The sequence below is a fragment of the Balaenoptera physalus genome (assembly GCF_965194825.1).
Source record: "Balaenoptera physalus genome assembly, chromosome: 1".
Taxonomy (NCBI): domain Eukaryota; kingdom Metazoa; phylum Chordata; class Mammalia; order Artiodactyla; family Balaenopteridae; genus Balaenoptera; species Balaenoptera physalus.
In genome coordinates, this window is record NC_138882.1 from 186191579 (window position 1) to 186211601 (window position 20023).

The following is a 20023-nucleotide window of genomic DNA, read 5'->3' on the forward strand; positions in this document are numbered from 1 at the left end:
ACAAAGGGCAGGTAGTCAGAACATCAAAAGATTATTGTTAAATTGAAGAAAACCAGATATCCCAAGTTAAGGAATTTAGCGCTTTTCTATATATGGGAAAATGCAAGTGTCTGGGCTCACTGAAATCATTGCTCTGATATGCACCTCAGCTATCTGGGGCCAGTATCGTGTGTTTTCTTATCGTGAGTTTCCTCAGGGCTCACCATGGGGAGTGGCTGCAGTCTGTCTGATGGCTGCTAGGTGGCAGGTGTTCTTTCCTTCCTGAGTTTCCTCAGGGCTCAACGGCTCATATTGGAGGGCTGCAGGTCTGCAATTGCTGATGACTGTGGCGTCCTTTGTTTACTGATATGGCAGGAAATATTCCATTTCTCATTCCAATGGAGGTGGTATCTATTGTTTGCTGTTATTGTTGTTTTTCCAGTTGTGTGAGGCAGAAAACCCAACTCAAACTTCAAATTGCCTCAAGAAAAGTAGGACTTTATTGGCTCATGTAACTGAGAGGCCCAGAGAGACTGCACATCGTCTCACTGGCCCTCCACTCTGCTTCCCAACAATTCGTCTGCAAGCTCCACACTGGTTCAGGGCCCTGCCTGCACCCAGAAGGTGCTTAATAAATACTCACCATGGCCACAAAATGGTCCCAGAAACTGCAAGCACCACATACTCACACCACAACATCTCAACAGAGGCTGGGAGAGGATGCTTCTCTTTCCCACAAGCCCCAGCAAAACAACCTCTGGCATCTTCTTGGAGCCAATTGAGTCATGTATTCAGGACCGAACCAGTCACATGGAGATGGGGTGTGGTCTGTTAAACTGTTCATGACACTTGTTAAAAAAGAAAGGCAGGGGCTTCCCTGGGGGCGCAGTGGTTAAGAATCCACCTGCCAATGCAGGGGCCACGGGTTTGATCCCTGGTCCAGGAAGATCCCACATGCCGCGGAGCACCTAGGCCTGTGTACCACAACTACTGAGTCCGCATGCCACAACTAGTGAAGCCCATATGCCTAGAGCCCGTGCTCCACAACAAGAGAAGCCACTGCAATGAGAACCCCGTGCGCTGCAATGAAGAGTAGCTCCCGCTCGTCACAACTAGAGAAAGCCCGCACGCAGCAACGAAGACCCAAAGCAGCCAAAAATAAAATAAATAAATAAATTTAAAAAAGAAAGGCCGACTTTATTCAGGACTGCGGCAATAGGTATAGGGACTGCTCCCATGGGGTTTTGCAGCAGGGGAGAGAAATTGTGCTCAGCTCCCAACACAGCAAGGAAAAGTGGGAATTTATAGCCAAGAAGCAGGGGCCAGGGGTGGTCAGTGGATGGAAAATTACTGAGAGGAAGCATCAGAGTTAAGGGGGGATTCTGGGTAAACTGACCTCACAGGATCTTGCTGAAATCAGGCCAGGGTGATCGGACATCACCTGGGGGATGGTGGGGGGGGGGGTGAGGAATTTGGTCAGATATCGAGAGTGAGGGTTCTGGCTAAACTGACTTAGCAAGATTCTTGCTAAAATTAAGCTCTTGAGGACATGCCCAAGGACAGGACCTGGTGGGAAAAGAGGTCAGAGGAACCTGACTAGAATTTGGTCAAGAAGAGAATCTTTTCAGGTCAGTGCCCAAAACACAAGTCTGAGAATGGGGGAGAGGCTGATTTCACCAACAGGAAAACTCTCTCTTTTTTTTTTAAAGGATTTTTTTTGTTTAATTATTTATTTATTTATTTATTTTTGGCTGTGTTGGGTCTTCGTTTCTGTGCGAGGGCTTTCTCTAGTTGTGGCGAGCGGGGGCCACTCTTCATCGCGGTGCGCGGGCCTCTCACTGTCGCGGCCTCTCTTGTTGCCGAGCACAGGCTCCAGACGCGCAGGCTCAGTAGTTGTGGCTCACGGGCCCAGTTGCTCCGCGGCATGTGGGATCCTCCCAGACCAGGGCTCGAACCCGTGTCCCCTGCATTGGCAGGCAGGTTCTCAACCACTGCGCCACCAGGGAAGCCCAGGAAAGCTCTTGGGAAGAGAAGAGAAGAAGGGATGGTGGGGTGACAATCAAGTGTGTCTACGACGGGGATGGAGCCAATGCCCCAACCTGCAGAAGAGTGACGCTCGGTCTCCTGACCTGCTGGGCTGGGAGGCGGTTAATGTGAGTTTGTTTCATCTATTTACCTGGCACGGCCACCCATTAGAAGGTACTGTTACCCAAAAACTGGATTCGCCTCTTGGTGGGTGTCGAGCCAAAAGAGACAACCAAGCCAAGATCAGGAGAAGGAAGGATTTATTCCTTGCAGCGAGTAAGGAGAACACCAGGGGTCTTTCCCAAAGCAGTGTCTCCCCTAGCAGAAAAATTGGGGAAGTTTTAAGCTAAGGGTACATGCATACTCATGAAGGGGCTTGGGCAGCAGGCAGAGTCCAAGCTTTGGTTGATTGAAGTCACGAGGGTCAGAAAAGGTCACCATCCTCATCCCTCAGGTTCCAGTTGACCTGGTGATTGGGCACCTGAGGGCGGTTTAAATTCTGCAAAATAGCTCAGAGAATAGCTTTAGGCTCACCATCACCACTGAAACAGAAATGGGAGTCTTTATAGCTGATCTGTTATCTTTGCTATCGTTACTTCTTTTGCCTGATAACAGTTTGTTCTTTTATTCCCTTAAGATCATTTTTACTGAGACCTGTTTCAGGTTAAGGATTGTGGCCAGGCTTAGATCACAAAATGGCTTAGGCAAAAATGGCTTCTCTTCTGTCAACAAAGCCATGTCTGGTTCTCTTTCTCCAGGGGCCACCCCCTCCACCCTATCTGTTTACAGAACCCCAGGAAGGGATGTTAGGTATCATCTAGCCTAAGAGTGTCATTTCAGAGATGAGACCGAGGGCGAGAGAGCTTCATGACTTGCTTAAGATAACAGTGAGGGGGAGGCTGCACTGACCCCAGAACACAGATCTGCTGGCTCAAAGTTCAGAACTCTGTCTCCTGCCTGGAGCTAGGTGAACAATGATAACAAGTGGTCCCCCTGGAACCAGCTCCTGCCTGCTCCCAAGAACCAATCATTAAATGATCAGGAATTTTGCAAGCCGGTGGTAAACACAGCCATTATTAAAAATTAAATGCTATAAACTTACAATTAAATAAATTATATCAAAAATGAAGGCAATTGCAACTGTTCATAGCAGCACTATTCATAATAGCTAAAAGGCAGAAACAACCCATCCACAGATGTCCTTTCACAGATGAATGGATATATGAAATGTGATCTATCCACATATGGGATGGAATATTATTCAGCCATGAAAAGGAATGAAGTACTGACATACAATACCATATGGAAGAACTTTGAAAACATTATCCTCAGTGAAAGAAGCCAGACACAGAAGGCCACATATTGTATGATTCCCTTTATATGAAGTATCCAGAGCAAGCAAATCCATAGAGACAGAAAGCAGATTAGTGGTTGCTGCAGTCTGGGGGTGGAGGTGGGGGAGTGGTGATGGGAAGTCCTGCCTGATGGGTGTGGGGTTTCAGTTGGGGTCCTGAGAAATTCTGGAACTAAATAGTGGTGATGGTTGCATAACACTGTGAATGTACTTAATGCTACTGAATTGAACACATTAAAATGATTTTTTTAAAAAGGCAATAAATACTCAAAACATCATTTTCTAATTAGTTAACTACATTTTACTATTATCTATGCTTGGGAGGTTATTTATATCTCAGATGTCTGCATGGCAGAAAGTCTATTAAACAATGTTCTACTTACTCTACATTTCTCCGCAGCTCCACACTCAGTAATGTCATGCTGGTTGCTAGATGTTACCATGATTGGAGTATTTGTACCACAGAAATTGGAAAACATTTACAAATCAGGGCTTACTTGGCTGGGTTTTTGAAAAATGCATAGACTTAAGAAAGTGATGGGAAAACATAACGCAGATTCAACTGAAAAGGGTTTTGCGTCTGTGGTTATGATATTGAGACCAGCCAAAAAAATTAAGGAAATATTTTAGTTTAGGAAAACAGTTACCTGATTCAGCAAAGAAGTTGCTTACATGATCAATGGAAGTCTCAACATATACCTTCATTGTTTAACTTTTATTTTAGTTACTAATGCAAATGAAGAGATCAATCAATATCCACGCTAGAACTATACCCAACGGCCAACTACAGGAGTGACTGCTTTGCTGAATCAGATAGTGATCAAGAAGTTATTTGTAGTCTGATTTTGCCAAATTATGGTTGAATTGCGACCAGAGGTTTGCTACAGCTCAAGAGTTCTATAAAAATCAGTGAAAACATTGAGAATTAGTTGGGTGTATGGAATTTACAAGAAAAGGTATTGCATAATTTATTAGTAGTAGTAAATTGTGTGCTCTACATCCTTTATGTCAGCAAAATTTTAACTCGTTTATGCATAAGTATATTTGGAATATGTTTTTTCTGGAGAGGCAGATGGTTAAACACTTACCAACACATCACTGGCTACAACACCTTTCTAACATGATAGGGCCCAATTTAAATGGGCTAAGCACTTCAGAGTCCTTCAAATGTGATAATCCCATTAGAGCTATCATAAATTATCATCAAGACTCAGAAACAGAATGTTGGCAGCACTGAGAATAAGGGGGGCTGGTATTTCTTGGAAAAAGTAGGATAAATTGAGTAAGAGACTTCTTGTTCAGAATTGGTTCAATTTATTTCCACCTGCCAGTTGAAATATCATTTTCTCCACTCAGAGAACCAATCTGCAGTATATTCTTTCAATCTTGCCTCCCAGAGTTCAACTGGGAAACCAAGTTGTTTGATGTTTAAATGAATAAGCAAAATGACATTTGTTTAGAGTATGTTGCAGAAAATTCAGAACAAAATATTTTGGTATCCCCCAAACCTATGGGTTCCTTGTATGCTTGTCAAGAGAAGTACACAGTCTTCTAGGTAAGTAAGCTGGTAGGATTCCCACCAAAGGACCGGTACAAAGTGCTCCAAAGGGCTCAGAACTCATCTGATTTATCATGCCATCCAAGGAAGGGAACATTTTCGGTGAAAAACAGGTTTGTCCGACTTTTCTGCTCTTTCATACTTGAATGAACGATGGATGGATCACAATTTTCAGGGGCTCAGGAAAGAGAGGACCCGATATTTGATTATTTTAGAAACAATCAGGAGCTTCACAAATGTTATCCCATCTAATCCTTGTGGCAAACTTGAAAGGAGGGTGTTATTGAGATACTGCATGTGAGGTGAGGAAACTGGGGCTCAGAGAGAGAAACTAATGGTCTAGCCTCAAGCAACTTTAGGAAAAATCAGATTTGAACTCAGCCAGGAGACAAGCAAGGGCCAGCGGGTAAAAAGGAGAGAGAAATAGCACTATGGATTTTCTATTGATTACTGATGCCTAGAGATGAAGAGGGTTGCTCTGGGCAGGAATGGTTTAAACTAACTCCTGTATAGCTTAGAAAAGAAAGTAAGAAAACGTGGTCTGCACTGATTAGGCTGCTGGGAACAGAAGGAAGGCTGAGCAAGGAGGTGGTGAGGCTCAGGGAGGCTTGATAAATACCATCCCTTGTCCCGACCTGAGTTCTGGATCAACTGAGAAACAAGAGAACCGTCAGTGGACAGAGGTCTGGAACATTCTCTTTATTACTAAGACTTCGGAGAAGGTGGCTTAAATCTGAGAGCAAGTGGACATCCCACATGGAAACAGGCAGACGAAGGTGCCAGGTATGTGCAGAGCTGAGCCAGTTTGGTGCTGCCTCTGTAAACCCCCAGCTTGGAGGCGCACAGATCCCAGGGGAGAGCAAGGGGAGGGGCTGGGTTAGCCAGACTCAGTTTCTCCAAGCTGCTCTTCTTCCTCTGCGGGGGATGGGTGAACCCACTGAGGACGGCTCCCTCCAGGTCGCAGGAGACATTGCCCACCATCAGCCGCTGAGGGCTGTGGCCACCATGGCCTTGGCTGGTCTGTGTGTTGCATGGCCCCTTTCTTAGCCAGCCTTGAATCTGCGGCTCACCTGTCACGTGACAATGTGCATTCCAGCAACTGGAACTGGAAAGGAGCAAGTCCCTTCCCACCTGCACAGCCCGGGAGCTGAGGAATGATTGTGTATTCACCTTCTCAGCACTTCCTCTCCATCTGCTTGGGAGGGTTCTGTCCTTTCTGGGCTTTTGGGATATCAAATTGGGACCATGAGTAGAGAAAAGCAAGAGACAGGACAGGAAAGGACAGAAAAGGCGAGCGGGCTGAGGCTTCAGAGAGCGTGGAGAGTGAGGGATTTGGAGTGTGGAGCGTTCTGGAACAGCTGTGCGGATTTTTGCTTATACGTGGAATCTAAAAAAAAAAATGGTACAAATAAACCTATTTACGAAACAGAAATAGAGTCACAGATGTAGAAAAGAAACTTATGGTTACCAAGGGGGAAAGGAGGGGGAGGGGATAAATTGGGAGATTGGGATTGACATATATACACTACAGTATATAAAATAGATAACTAATAAGAACCTACTATATAGCACAGGGAAGTCTACTCAATACTATGTAATGACCTACATGGGAAAAGAATATAAAAAAGAGTGGATATGTGTATATGTATAGGTATAACTGATTCACTTTGCTGTACAGCAGAAACTAATACAACATTGTAAATCAACTATACTCCAATAAAAATTAATTAAAAAAAAAAAAAGAGAGAGAGAGTTGGGGAGAAGAGAACCAGAGAGAGATTTCTAAAGAGCTGCCCTGGCGTGTTACTTAGATCCCCTTTAGTGTCACTGCAGAAGCAGCAGCAAGGACTGAACCTGTAATGTACTTTCAGGGACAGGATGGTGCTTCTTTGAACTTGACACCATAGAGCCTCTTTACACGTATTGCTGGCTTATAACTGGAGTGCCCTAGATAGTACAACGACAGGCCTCTACGTGCCAGGAGCTGATGGTTAGGGTGAGTCTTGGAATCTCTCCTTACAAAGCTCAAGGTTTCATGCGAGAGACAGACAGGTGAGCAAATAATTGTAACTCAGTGAGGCTAGAGTTGCATCTGAGGATTTACCAAGGACCAGGAGGACACAGGTGAGGGAAGGAGCCATTCTATCCTGGAGAGCAGTGCAGGTGGAAGGGGGCCCTAGGAAGGAGGTAATACAGAGCAGGGAAGAGCATTCAGCATGGAGATAACAGCGGGATAGAGGCACAGAGGGCCAGTGGCCAGTGTGTTTAGAAGCAGGAGGGAGGGTGGCTGGAGATTAGGGTGGAAAGACTTCCCAGGATGAGGTCACGTCTGAACACTGAAGGCCTCGATATGTGCTCAGACTTCCTCTAAGGACAAAAGTAAGCCATCAAAAATTTTTATTTCGATTTCAGTACCCTTTTCCTCATTATAAAATGCCAGTTAGAGATAAACAGTTTTATTTTATTCTTTTTTCTCTGTGTGCATGTCTGTACAACAAAATTGGGACATAATGTTTTGTAAACTGCTTATGTTCACTTAATATTTTCCATGTCACTGAATAGTCTTCTAAAATAAGATTTCTAAGAGCTGCATAGCATTTCGTTAGGTGGACATTTATGTAATGAATCTTCTATTGTTGGATATTTGCCATGGTCTGAATGGTCCCCCATCAAATCATATGTTGAAATACTAATCCCCAAGGAGACAGCCTTAGGAGGTGGGACCAGTGGGAGGTGATTGGGTCATGAGGGTGGAGCCCTCGTGAATAGGATTAGTGCCCACAGAGCTCCCAACCCCTTCCACCATGTGAGGACATAGCGAGAAGAATGCCATTTATGAACTGGGAAGCTGGTCCTCCCCAGCTATGGAACTTGACCCTGTGGGCACCCTGATCTCAGACTTCCAGCCTCCAGAAATGTGAGAAATCAATTTTGTTGTTTATAACACCACCCTCCCACTGCCCACTGCCCTGGTCTCTTGTATTTTGTTATAGCATTCCAAATGGACTAAGACAATATTTCAGATTGTTTCTAAAAAATTTATGTCATTATAAATAACAATGTAATGAACATCTTTGTGCATATCTCTTGTCACCAGAAGGCTATAGGCAAAGGTCAGCTCTCTTTTGAAAGATCACAGCGATAGGAATGTCAAATGTGATTTAGGTTGTGGCAAAGCCTGGAGACAAGAAACCAGTTAGGAGAAGAAATGTTTTACAACCACCGAGAATGTGAGGACAACATTCCCAGACCAGGACTGTGGTCAGCTGGGAAGCAAAAGGATACAAGGAAAATATGAAGCAAATCTCCAGGACTTGGTGTTAATGGCTTGGGATTGAGGGAGAAGCAGCAGCCAGGGATATAATAGTGATAATGGTGGAGACGATAATAATAATAATAATAGAACTCACACTTATCAAGGGTTGCTCTAAGCTTATATTATTTCTTTCCACCCTCACACAACCCTCTGAGGGAGGTACTATGATTCCCATTTTACAAATGAGGAGAACGAGGCACAGACTATTTAAATAACGAGCCAAGATCGTATAGTTAGTAATCGACAACCTGGGATTCAAATGCAGGCAGGGCGACTGCACAATCTGCCAGCTTAGCTCTGTGCTCACTGTCTCCACCCGGCCGTCCCAGCCTGGACCACACGTGATGGAAGCGGTCCGGCTAGCACGAGAGAGGAGGCATGGGGAAGAGCAGGCCTGTGGGCATTTTATCCCCAAATGGAGCACAAAGTCTCCATGGCCCTGAACCAGCTCGTAAGATACTTGTTCACCCCACCGAGGGCAGAGCCTAGTAACTGGTTTGCATAGCAGGTATTAGGTAAAGATTTGTCCAACGAGTGCATGGCCAAGTGACCAATGATGGGCTCTGCCCAGAAACCAGGTGTTGCTGGAGGAAGACAACTCCTGACTGGGACCAGCTGGGCTGCGGACTGGGTCTGCAGGAGTCCAAGTGTATCTGCAGAACCACATTCACGGAGCGCCACCAGACCAGAAGACTCAGGATGCAGCGGTGGGCAGCTCGCCGCCCAGCTGCCCCAGGGCTGTGGCTCTCACTGTGACGGCGGCCGGGATGAGATGCCGCAGAGGGAAAATGCCATCAGCCAAGCAGTTGACAGGTAACTTCCAGCATCTCCCTGCATCTTTGCCTTCCTTTCCTGCCCCTACCTCCTGCCAAGGAGTGGGGGTCAGCCATAGTTGAAGTAGGCAGTCACTGGAAATGCAGTGACCTCCAGGGACACCCAGGAGCTTCCAGCCCCCAATCCCTCCACCCCCTCATCACTGCTCCGTCTTCATCTTCCCCTGGCTCAGATTCTGCTCTTTCCAACTCCACTGGGCCAGCTAGAGTGCTGCTTCCCGAAGCTCCGGCTGTCCTTACCAGTGTCAATATTGGCCATTTCCTTCTATGTGCTTAACTGTTTTCCTTACATAAACTCACACTTTTAAACCCGATTACCGACTTCTGCTTTGTGGTAAACAGTAAGATCTATGAAATGCCTAACTTATCCAGTGAGGATCAGGAAACGCAGGGCTGTGGGTCTCTGGGGTTCAGAGCACAGGTCAGTGGGATTGCGGTGGGCAAATCCTCCCTCCATTCTCTCCCTTATGTCTTTCTGTCCTCTCATCCCCCACGATCAAGACCCTAGTTCAGGACTCCATCATCACTCTTGTTTTAAATAACTTTATTGAACTATAACTTACATACCACCAAATTCACTCATTGTGACTGTCCAACTCCATGATTTTTAGTAAATTTATAAGTTGTGCAACCATCACCATGATCCAGTTTCAGACTATTTTCACCACTCCAAAAAGTTTCCTCATGCTTGTGTGTGTTAATCCCCACTCCTACCATTTTCTGTGGGCAGATCTGCTTACTGTCTGAAGATTTGCCTATTCTGGACAATTCATGTAAATGGAGTCATACAATATGTGGTCTTTTGTGTCTGGCTTCTTTCACTTAGCATAATGTGAGGTTCATCCATGTTGTAACATGGACCAGTAGTTCATTATTTTTTTATTTTGTTTTATTTTTTTTTCTGCATAGGGTCTTAGTTGTGGCATGCGGGATCTTTGTTGAGGCATGCGGGATCTTTTGTTGTGGCACTCGGGCTTCTCTCTAGTTGTGGCGTGCGGGTTTTCTCTCTTTAGTTGTGGCGTGCGGGCTTAGTTGCCCTGCAGCATGTGGGAATCTCAGTTCCCCGACCGGGGGTTGAACCTGCGTCCCCTGCATTGGAAGGCAGATTCTTTACCACTGGACCACCAGGGAAGCCCCTCATTATTTTTTTATTGCTAAGTAGTATTCCATTGTATGGACATACTGCACTTTGTTTATCCATTTACCAGTGGATGGACATTTGGGCTGTTTTCAGTTTTGGGCAATGATCAATAATGATTCTGGGAGCATTAGCTTAGATGTTTGGGGGGTAGACTTACCTTGCTCTTTCTCTTGGGTAGAGTCCTAGGAGTGCTGGTGACATCATCACCCCCTTGAATTACTGTGAAAAAGTCTTGCCTTCCCCCCAACTCAATCTCTATGCTGTTCCCACAGTCATCTCTCTAAAAGGCACACCCAGTTATGTCTCTTCACCCCACTGAGGGCAGAGCCTAGTACCCGGTTTGCATAGCAGGTATTAGGTAAAGATTTGTCCAACGAGTGCATGGCCAAGTGACCAATGATGGGCTCTGCCCAGAAACCAGGTGTTGCTGGCGGAAGACAACTCCTGACTGGGACCAGCTGGGCTGTGGGCTGGGTCTGCGGGGGTCCAAGTGTATCTGCAGAACCACATAAGCAGAACAGAGTCCAGAATTCTGACCTCAAAATATACAGTGGCCTTCCTGGTGCAGCCTGCCCTCCCCTCTCAAGCCCCTCTCTCATGTTGGGGATCAGGCCAGGTGGGGGTGTCACTGTGTCCCCAGCGTTCAAGTCCATTTAGAATGAATGCACTCAGTCAGTATTGTTCGGTGAATGCATGGAAATAGCAACTCTGTGATCAGAGCTTTTAAAATGCTTGTACAAAAACTCAGAGATTGACCACCAGACCCTGGGACAGCTGCAAAAGAAGATCCAAAACCAGTGTGGTAGGAATCAGGAGGCCTGGGTTACTTTCCAGCACTGATTTTAGAGGTTTAGTAAGGCTTTCTCAAACGTTCATGGCCAAATTCTAAATTATTTCATAAGACCTCTATGTCTTTATGTACACAGCTCCCTCTTTCTGGAACATATTTTCCTTACCTGGAACAGATTCCCAATCTGCTTGGAGAATTCCCGTTCATCGTTCAAAACCTTAGTCAGCTATATGTGTAGTAACCGAATCACTTTGCTCTACACCTGAAACATTGTAAATCAACTATACTTCAATAAAAAAACAAAAACAAAAAACCAAAACCTTAGTCAGGTGTCACCCCTTCTGTGATACCTTGTCTGATCCTTTCTATCCAGGTAGAATTATCATTCCCTTCTTTTGCCATATGATTGTATTTTGTACACAGTTTTATCATTGTTTGCTCTACAAATCTTTTGCTTGTATGTCTGCATACAACACTAAGCTACCTGTCAAGGTATCTGAGGGAACCACGCCCCATTTGCCTTTTTAAAAAATTTTATTTATTCATTTATTTATTTTATTCTTGGCTGCGTTGGGCCTTAGTTGCGGCATGCAGGATTTTTCGTTGTGGAGCACTGTCTCTTTGTTGCGGCGTGAGGGCTTCTCTCTAGTTGTGCCGTGAGGGTTTTTTTCTCTCTAGTTGTGGTGAGCGGGCTCCAGAGTGCATGGGCTCTGTAGTTTGTGGCACGTGGGCTCTCTAGTTGAGGCACACAGGCTCAGTAGTTGTGGTGCGCGGGTTTAGTTGCCCCACGGCATGTGGGATCTTAGTTCCCCGACCAAGGATCGAACCCGCATGCCCTGCATTGAAAAGCAGATTCTTTACCATTGGACCACCAGGGAAGTCCCCCCATTTGCCTTTTTATTCCAATTCCTTAGCACAAAGGAGTTCAATGTAGTTTATTTTCTAACTGAACTCATCATTAAGTCTCAAGTTCCCCCGTTGTCAAAGGCGGATGACAGTACCTGCCCTACCTACCTTAAAGGCCTTTTAAAAAGAGAGTAAGATGACTGATAAATAAAAATACCTCAATAAGAGGCATGAGGGACTCTATGAAGGTCAAATCCAATCACCTCTTGCTTAGCCAGAGCCCCTGGTTTCTCAGCTGGACGGGAATTGACTTTGGTTCAGGGAGTGCTTGGAACTCCCTAAGCCTCACCCTCACTGCAAGCATGGGTGTTTGTTAAGGAGAGTGATTAAGAGCTCACGATGGTCTAAAAACATGACCCTCCAGCCCCTTCCCCTGCTTTGCTTTTCTTCACTGTGCTCATCACTCTCTGACATTATCCAGTAGAGTCATTTGCTTGGTGGGTGTGGTTCCACGGCAAAGGCGGCTGGTCGCCCACCTAGATCCATCCTCTCCTCCTCCTTGGTCCCTGGCCAGACCCTGGTCCCTAGCTCCTCTTGAGGTTGGATGTGGCCAGGCTTTCACTCCCAGAGAGGAAACGGAAGTGATGGTTACCTTCCCCTCCCCCACCCCCAGCCTGGGCTTTAGCTGGGGTGGCCCCGGCATGTTCCCTTCCACCCTCCTTGACAGCTACACAGACGTGGCAGCAGCCCAGCTCCGCTCAAGCAGGAGAGGACAGCCTCGTATGTGCTCATCAGAGCAAGGACTTGGAAGGAACCTGGGTTCTCCCCAGTGACCGGGTGGAGCGGGGCTGCCCACCAGTCTGGGACACACATCTTAAATTACTACTGCTTGAGAGAGATTCACTTCTTTGTTCTTTAATTTTTTTTTTTTTTTTTAACTTTCTGGCTGCATCCCACGGCTTGCAGGATCTTAGTTTCCCGGCCAGGAATTGCACCCAGGCCCCAGCAGTGAAAACACCGAGTCCCAACCACTGGACTGCCAGGGAATTCCCTCTTTGTTCTTTAATTTAATGAATGTTGGTTGGTCTCTTTGTTCAGCAATCCAGCCTCACCTTAACTAACATATCCTGATGCTTTCTAACAGCTGGGACTTTGTCTTTGTTCACTGCAGTGTTCCTAGTGCCTAGAATAACACCTGGCTCATAGGAGGTGCTCAAACTAATATTTGCTACAGAAACGAACTGAGCCAGACTGCCCGTGTTTGAGTCACTAACAAGACATTTGACCTTAACCCCATGGAACTCAGTCTCCTCACCTGTAAAATGGGGATAGTTATTGGACCTTTTTGATTACTGAGATTAATATATTTAGAGCTCATAGAGAAGTGCTTAAGACACAGTAAGCACTCAGTATGTGTTAGATATTGTTAGCATGATTATTGCATAAATGTTGTGTTTTCCTTTGATGTTTTCAGTAATTCTGAAAACAATTTCATGTTAAATTAGAAGAAACTTCAGGGATAAAGAAGCCATGGCAGCTTGGATAGTAGATGTGTCCATATCTGCCATTGGCTGGCACAGATGAAGTGGATTTACCCATTAATTGTTCATTTCGTGAACTAAGTGTGATGGCTTTGGGAAATGCATGCATGTATGTATGCAAATTACATGCAAATCCACATAAAAATAGCCTGCTTTGTGCCTCCGCATTTACTAGAAAGAATTCTGGTGGCTTTATACTCTGTTCAGGTTATGTCACGTTCCGTTCCTCATCTGCACTCTCAGAAAGACACACCTGGCTGGAAGGAGGGAGGCGTGCGCAGGTGGATGTATGCCTGTGGGGTTGTGCGCACCTCTGTGGGATGGAGGGCAGAGGTGGCTAGTGAGGGCAGCTGAAATACTGCTCTGCAATCAGATATATGTGGCTGGTCCAAAATAAACTTTAAAATTCCAGGCTCTGAGGCCCTATATCCAATCAGTCAGCTGTCCATGTAATCAACAGCCATCTAACCACCACCCATTATTATTAAACAGCTCCCTTTAGACCACAAGAGCTGCAAAAGGAGCACAGGAAACTTGTTCCTGGAGCGGGAATGTCAGATATCCTTGGAATTCCCCAGCCGTGCAAGCTGAGTAATCAGTGAGCTATCTGAGGCTCAGTTTCTGTAAAATGGACACAATGACGCATGGCCTGTGTACCTGACAATTGCTTTGAGGATCAACTGAGATTATGGGTGTAAAGGGGCTTTGCAGTCCTGTGAATGGTTAATGAGAGGCCTTGGGATCACCATCATTATTACTGGGGAAGGAGGATGATTTGCAGGGAGCAACTGCCACGGGGCCACAGAACAGTGTTTAGTATTTATGGGGCTGAATGAACAATTCTGTAGTATAATTACAGAGACTCATACCTCTTGAGCTTTCCAAAGCAATTCAGACTTCAAATAGTCTTCGCCCGATTATCATTCCACATGGCAGAATCATTCATTCATACAGGCATGCACTCATTTGTTCTTCTAGCAAAGACATTGAGCATCTGCCCTGGGCAGGGTCCTGTGCTGGGTTCCAAGATTACAAGATGGAAGAGACACGATCTTTGCTCACAAGGACCTTCTCCTGCTGTCCTTGTTCCTAAGGACCTTTTTCCTTACACCAGAGCTCACTAACCGTCCAGCAGGGGAGACAAACATGTCATCGATAAATGCCACACCACATGCAAGGGACAACGATAGAAGCCTGGGGAGCAAGAGAGTGAAGGGGGCTGCACCTCGGAAGGTCAAGGCCACCTGGAGAAATGCATGGTGTCTTGAAGGGCAAGAAGGAGCCTGCCAGGTGGACCGGCAGAGGGAAGGCTGCATGCCAGGGTACAGAGCATGAAGCCACACGGTCACGTGCTCCAAAATCGGATTTGGAAAATATGGTTAATGGTGTCAAGCTGTACCTTTTCCCAGTCACATCAATCCAGGCATCCCTGACTCCTCCAAATGCCTGTGACATTTATAAACTCATAAGGCTTGTTGGCAGTTATCATACACAGCGAGTCCTTGAATTGTCTGCTCTCTGCTGCTGCTGTGTGTCCCGCCTCTTCAAAGAGATTGTGAGTCAGCGGACAAATGAGGCTTTCTATTCTATCTTTAGCTCCCCAGAACCCAGGTCAATGCCTTTCTTGTGAATATTAAGCAGGCAAAAGACGTTTGTTGCAGGAGGCATCCAAACGGATGACAGTGTCAGGATGCTGCTACTTTTGAACATCCACTTGGATGTTGTGCCACATGCTAATTTGTACATTATCTCATTTAATCCTCACAGTAACCCTAAGAGGTGGATACTATGAGTGTCTATTTTACAGATGAAGCAACTGAGGCTTTGAGAGATTACTTGCAGAAGAGATGCAGTCTAGAAGTGATGGAAGTAGGATTTGAATGCAGGCTGACTGGCCCAAGGGCTGATGCTTTTAGCTCTGACTCTACCCAAATTTACTGCCCCTATTTCAGTGTGCTTAATAAAGCAGTGTGAATTGGAGTTTTCAGGCTGACAGGGAAGTCCTGAGCTCTAACCAAATTGTGATTACCTCTTCCTATGGCTGCCTCCTCAGCCAGGGGCTCCTTGAGCATGGGGCTCTGCTTGCTTCATCCTTGTACCCCCATACCTAGCATAGCACCTATTCTCCTGGGATGGATAATAAGGGGACCAGGAATTTGTTCAGAGCAACTCTGGAAGGCTCCCTGGAGGAGGCCAAGTTTCCTTGAGCCAAACTTGGAACATGGTGAGAGGCAAACTGGAAAGAGAGTGCATGTGAAGGCTTGAAGGTGGATGTGTTAAAGCGATTTATGGGGTACTGTGGGCTTTGATGGAGTAGAGAGGAGCTAGAAATATGTTGGGGGGAGCCCCAAACACCCAGGCTACTTCAAGGGTACAGCTGGCACACTTTGTGCTCCACACATGAATCCCTCCCCCTCCATGGGCCCAGAGCCAAGGCCATCTTTGGAGGGATGAAGGTCCTTGCTCCCCCAAGGAGGTAGATAGGCATCTCCAGGTGAGATACCACTGGAAGCTGTTGAGAAACTTGTGGCCTAGTTGAGAAGCATCATTTGTAGGTGGCAATTAATTAATTAAACATTTTTCAAATGTCTATTATATTTTTGGGGTGATTCTAGGAACTGGGACAATGTAATGGTTCTCATAGAAGTTCTATTTTAGTGCCAGGAGGTAAAGCAAGTAAGTAAACTAACAAGCAAGCTAGATAATATCAGGTGGTAACAAATGTTCTGAAGAAAATAAAACAAGGTGGTAGCACAGAAGTGATGGGGGGGAGAGGGAGGTCAGTGGAGGCCAGTCAGAGGAGGTGACATTTGGGCTGAGAAGACCCGAATGACCAAATGGCACCAACCGTGCCAAAAACTGGGGGAGGTGGGGGCGGGAAGTATTCCAGCCAGAGGGCACAGCACAGGCAAAGGTCCTGGGGTTGGCACAAACATGGTGAATTAGATGTATGAAAAGACCAGAGTGGCTGGAGGGTGGTGAGCCAAGGGGAGAGGGGTCCAAAATGGGGTGAGAGAAGCATGTGGGGCCAGAGGATGCAGGGTCTGGTGGGATGATTTTATTCCAAGTGCCAAGGTGTATTAGCTAGCTGTTGCTACGTAACAAATTCCCCAGAAATTTAACAGCTTAAACAAAACACATTTTCAATCTCACAGTTTCTGTGGGTCAGGGGTCTGACGGGCCTTTGCTGGGTCCTCTGCTTAGGGTCTCTCACAGGTTGCAACCAAAATGTTTGCTGCTCTTATGTGGTTGTTGGCAGGACACAGTTTCTCATGGGCTGTAGATCTGAGGCCACCTTCAGTTCCTCACTATGCAGGCCACTCCAACACGGCGGCTTGCTTCATCAAAGCACACAAGCCAAAGAGGCAGCAGAGTGAGTCTGATAGCAAGATGGAAGTCACCGTCTCTTGTAAACTAATCATAGAAATGGCATCCGTCACCTTGGCTAAATATGTTAGAAGCAAGTTATGGGTCCTGCCCTCACTCAGGGAGTACCAAGAGGTGGGGATCACTGGGGGTCATCTTAGAAGTCTGCCTACCACTCACAGGAAGCCACTGGGGGTGTCTGAACTGGGAGGTAACATATTTTCAAAGGCTCACTTTGGCTTTCTTGAGTGTTGGGAGCATGAGTGGGGAGCATGACTGTTCCCTTGTTGGGAACAAGGCTGGAAGCAGGAAGGCCAGCGGGACTTCTGTAAAGGACGATGCCAGTTTGGACTAAGGAGGTCCCAGTGGAGGCAGAGACATAGCACCAAAGGGCCTGGCTAGTGGACAGGAGGTGGGTGTGAGGGAAGAGGAAGCAGGGATGAGTCCCGAACTCGCTGGAGAACACGTGCCTCCTGCCTGTGGGATGGTGGTGCCCTTGACTCTTGGGACGCGTGCTCTGTGTTTTTCTCCTGGGAGAGACAGGGTGGCAGTATCTCCATCCTCCTTACCCAAGGTCACTCATTTGCTGGATGGCTGGCCAGCATTAGGAGCACCGGCTGTGAGCAGAGAACAGATGTCTCCTTGTGCCAGGCTGAGGGACTGACCCCATGTCCTTGGTCTCATTGGTCTGCCCACGCTCAGGCCAACCAAGCCAGGATGCTGGAAGCTGCTCACCTATAACTGTGCTCACAAAGTCAGCCAGAGCTGGAGGGGTGGGGATGTGTGTGTGTGTGTGTCTGAGAAATGCTACATTTGGAATAAGGTTCAGGGCAGGGAGAGTTACTAAACCTAATCCTAGAATGTCGAGCATCCCTAGCAAATACATTCCAGATAAACACTTGTAATTCTTTACCTAAAGAATACCACTTCCATTAAAGATTTACCTGCTATATGTGAAAAAACAAAGAAATAATTATGTGGCCATTTATGATGTCAAGACTCACTGCTAAGCACTTGATAGATCTCATTTAATCCTCATAACAACCCAGTGAAATAGGCACTAGTATTATCCCATTTCATTGATGGGAAAACCGAGGCTTAGAGAAATTAAGCAACTTGCTCAAGGTGACAGAGCCAGGGAACAAGAGAACCAGGTTTGACCCAGGTCTGTCTGACTCCAAACCCATGTTCTTAAGCACGAGTACCACCCCGCCTCCATTGAGGCTGGTTAAGGATTCGTTTCCTAGTACCAGGGGTGAAACAGGGGCAGGAGCTTTTCTTCTAAAAAGTGGGTCCAGCCTTGCCAGAGGAGAGCAAAACAAAAGCAAGTTTTATGGGAGGAGACAGAGCTGCTGCCTTGAGAGAGGAAGGGTTCAGCTCTCACCAGTACAAGCGGTGGATGGTGCCCCCTGGTGGTGGTGGTGGAGAAGGGCAGTGGGTGGGAACAAATTGGAGTTTAGGGTTTGCCAGTTAGTGGGGGGACAGATACAGGGCAGCGTCCTCGGGGCAGAGAGCCGGTTCCACTGAGTCAGCCTGCCCCCAGGCAAAGGGCCAGAGCACGTCTCCCTTCCTGGGGCCCACGGGGTGCCAGGTCAGCCAGGCACTCATCACAGGTGACACATGCCAGTAACCCAAGTGACATCACCAAACACCATCCACAGTCTTATCATTCAAACCTAGCCTCTGCACCTAAATTCAGATTCCTGCACATACCATACTGGCATCATCTTGTTTACAATTTAGGGCCTAGGATTTGGGCTAATTTAGAGGCAAGCAAAGGGGAAGACCTCACGCCCGGTTTGCTTTTGCTTAGGGACCAGCCACCACGTGGGGGATTTCCTGCGGACCCCACCCACGTAGCTCCCCAAGGCCCAACCTCAGGGGGAGTCAGACAGGGGCCACTTACAAGATAAGATAGGAGGTGCTCTGTAGCTCAGGGAGCATAGAAGAGGGGTGAGGGATTCTGCTTGGTGACTTGGGGAAGGTTTTGAAAACATCAGGATACCTCGGATATTGGCCCCACCCCTGTTCTGAACCTCTTGATCAGGCATCACAAAGTGTGTTGACTCTGGGAATAAATACAGAAATGGAGCCGATAAACTGAGTCTCTGAAGGTGTCTCTCCACATCACCTGCAGTGTTTTTCCTCAAGCTGTAAGAGGTCTCCTTCCCAGGGAGGCAGCAGGGTGAGTGGGGTGGCAGGGGAGCAGGGTGCCTGTGTACTATTTCCAGCAGCCACCACTGACTCATGGTGTGACCTTGCTGAGGTCACAGCTATGTCTTCCTTGTTGGGGGAAAATCAGAGGTGGCAAAGCTTGCATTTTCCCAAGGCATGGGAGTCTTGGAATATGGGGGGCCTCCCTGCTCGCCACGAACCCCAGCCATGTCTGCTCCTTCTGCTATTCAGGAAAAAAGCCTTTCGATTTGGATTCAAGGCACTTTGGGGGACACAGAGCAAGAAGCAGGGCGTTCCTGCCACAGCAAGACGGCCACTTTTATATGCAGTGTCTCTCCAAACACTTCTCAGCTCACGTTCCAAACCAACATTTCCCCACGTGGCCTTCACACTGGCTGTGGAAGGGGAGAGGGAAGGTACTTTCTCTCTAGTTTCAAGATGAGGCAATCAAGGCCCAGAGTGTCATTTCTCAACATTTTCATTACTGGGGATCCCTTTGATTATTTTACAACCGTGCAACCCCCTGTTCTGCAGGCCCTTGCTAAATGCTCTGAATTTATTAGGTAGAAATTCATCTGTTTCCATTAATCAAAAAGTCACCAGTTTCTCCTCAACACAAAAGAACTAGGGCTATCACTGAGTTCATTGCCAAGAACTGCGGCATTTGCTGTGGGTTACCTCCTCATAGGAAAAGGCCCAATTTTCACCAGAGTTTTTGAAATTCTGAAGAGTTGATCCTCAGGGGGCCCAAGGATCCCCGACTGGGAAGTATTTCCCTAGAGAGATCGAGTGGCCTGTGAAAGGTTCTGTGGCCAGTGGTAGGGCCAGGACCAGGTCCAGGGCCCTGACACTCAGGCCAGGGCTCCAGCCAACCAGACCACTTGGCAGGGAGGTATGGTGCTCTCAGACACACAGGCGCAGGGGGGCATGTGTGTAGGATGGCAGCCCAGCCAAACGCAGATGCCCTGAGCACCGATGTTAGGGGCTCAGACGGGTAAGGAATAGGTTCCCCTCAGTACTAGAGTGAGGCGCCGGAGCCAAGCCTGAGGCTGGAGGGGTGGAGGGTGTAACAGATCATTCCAGGGTGTTCCTGGAGAGT